The 2,570-nt window shown below is 46.3% G+C and overlaps 1 pseudogene; it reads left to right on the top strand.

Annotated features, from left to right (window-relative positions):
• Window positions 1-978: 978 nt before the first annotated feature.
• On the top strand, window positions 979-1,838 carry LOC111548668 (annotated as a pseudogene).
• The last annotated feature ends 732 nt before the right edge of the window (window positions 1,839-2,570 follow it).

Genomic DNA, 2,570 nt, shown 5'->3' with positions numbered 1-2,570 from the left:
AGATTTGTGGTTTATTTTTTCGAGGATTTTTTTTTTTTTTTTTGATACTGAGTTTTGCTCTTGTTGCCCAGGCTAGAGTGCAATGGCGCAATCTCAGCTCACGGCAACCTCCGCCTCCCAGGTTCAAGCCATTCTCCTGCCTCAGCCTCCCGAGTAGCTGGGATTACAGGCATGCACCACCACGCCCAGCTAATTTTCTATTTTTAATAGAGACGTGGTTTCTTCATGTTGGTAAGGCTGGTGTCGAACTCCCGACCTCAGGTGATCTGCCAGCCTTGGCTTCCCAAAGTGCTGGGATTACAGTCGTGAGCCACCACCCCAGCTGTTTATTTTTTTTATTTTTTTTTATTTTGAGATGGAGTTTCACTCTTGTTGTCCAGGCTGGAGTGTAATGGTGGGATCTCTGCTCACTACAACATCCTGATATCAGGTGATCCACCCACCTCAGCCTCCTAAAGTGCTGGGATTATAGGCGTGAGCCATCGCACCCAGCCGGAGTTAGCACTTTAAGGGGGAGACAGACAATGACAACATCATACACAAAATGCAATGATTGAATTGTGTACTGGAGTCTGTGGGTGGGGCAGGTGAAATCATGGAGAGATGCAGGGCAGGGAAATGAAACTTTGATCTGCATAATTGCATGCTCTATCCACAGCACTAGCAAAGAAAAGTTCTCCAGGCAGCTGATGCTTTGGTACCACATGTAAGTGCCTAGCTTCTGTTCTGCAATACAGACTGCTGCAGTGTTGACTCCTGCTAATGAGGACCTTTGAACTTTCTCTACAAATATTATCTTTCCAGAAAACACAGCTGGGAGACCTGTATAGCCCAAAGGCAGCTATGGCTCCCAGGGAGGAGAAGAGAACCAGAAGAACTGGTGGCAGGGCAGGGGAACGAGGCAGGAGACAGCAGTGGCTGGAGAACAGGTGTGGGCAGACTGGAAGAAATGCAGACACTTGTTTCCCATCTTGCAAGATGGCGAGTGAAAAAGTTGAGAAGCCAGGTACTAAAGAGAAGAAACCCGAAGCCAAGAAGGCTGATGTTGGTGGTAACGTGAAAAAGGATAACCTCAAGGCTAAAAAGCCCAAGAAGGGGAAGCCCCATTGCAGCCACAGCCCTGTCCTTGTCAGAGGAATTGGCAGGTATTGCTGATCTGCCATGTGTTCCAGAAAGGCCATGTACAAGAGGAAGTACTCAGCCGCTAAATCTAAGGTTGAAAAGAAAAAGAAGGAGAAGGTTCTTGCAACCGTTACAAAACCAGTTGGTGGTGACAAGAATGGCGATACCCAGGTGGTTATACCTGGCAACATGCCCAGATATTATCCTACTGAAGACGTGCCTCGAAAGCTGTTGAGCCATGGCAAAAAATCCTTCCGTCAGCACATGAGAAAACTGCGAGCCAGTATCACTCCCGGGACCATTCTCATCATCCTCACTGGACGCCACAGGCGCAAGAGGGTGGTTTTCCTGAAGCAGCAGGCTAGTGGCCTGTTACTTGTGACTGGACCTCTGGTCCTCAATCAAGTTCCTCTATGAAGAACACACCAGAAATTTGTCGTGGCCACCTCAACCAAAATTGATATCGGCAATGTAAAAATCCCAAAACATCTTATTGATGCTTACTTCAAGAATAAGAAGCTACAGAAGCCCAGACACCAGGAAGGTGAGATCTTTGGCACAGAAAAAGAGAAATATGAGATTACAGAGCAGTGCAAGGTTGATCAGAAAGCTGTGGAGTCACAAATTTTATCAAAAATCAAAGCTATTCCTCAGCTCCAGGGCAATCTGTGTTTGCCCTGATGAATGGAATTCATCCTCACAAATTGGTGTTCTAAATGTCTTAAGAAACTAATTAAATAGCTGACTACAAAAAAAATAGATAAAAAAGAAAGATAGAAAGAAAGAAATGCAGACACTTGTACAACAGCTCCAGTGGCCCTATCCATTCATCTATCCTCTCAGAAAGCCTGACTCCTCAGCCCTGTATGGGAGAATCTTCACTGTCTTCACCAAGGAGATAGGAAGAAGCCATGTGTGGCTTTGCCCTGTCCATGAGAAGCACCATCCACAAACTGAGAAAATGCTCACTATCACTAGTGATTTTTAAAAAATGTATATCAGAAAAACTATGAGATATTACTTTTTCCCGTTCAAATTAGCAAAACGTCAAATGCTCCATATCCTCAGGGTTAGAAAGTTGCAGGCAAGCAGGAACTCCCAGATACCGCAGGTAAAAAGTGTAGATTGGTCCTGGCTAATACAGTGAAACCCCGTCTCTACTAATAGTACAAAAAATTAGCCGGGCGTGGTGGCGGGCACCTGTAGTCCCAGCTACGCAGGAGGCTGAGGCGGGAGAATGGCATGAACCTGGGATGTGGAGCTTGCAGTGAGCCGAGATCGCACCACTGCACTCCTGCCTAGGTGACAGAGTGAGACTCCATCTCAAAAAAAAAAAAAAAAAAAATGTAGATTGGGGCTGGGCGCAGTGGCTCATATCTGTAATCCCAGCACTTTGGGAGGCTGAGGTGGGAGAATCACTTGAGGCCAGGAGTTCCAGACTAGCCTGG

This window comes from Piliocolobus tephrosceles, chromosome 1, assembly GCF_002776525.5.
Source record: "Piliocolobus tephrosceles isolate RC106 chromosome 1, ASM277652v3, whole genome shotgun sequence".
In the NCBI taxonomy this organism is placed as follows: Eukaryota; Metazoa; Chordata; class Mammalia; order Primates; family Cercopithecidae; genus Piliocolobus; species Piliocolobus tephrosceles.
The sequence above is the reverse complement of the archived record's forward strand: the minus strand, read 5'-3'. Positions and strand labels throughout refer to the sequence as shown.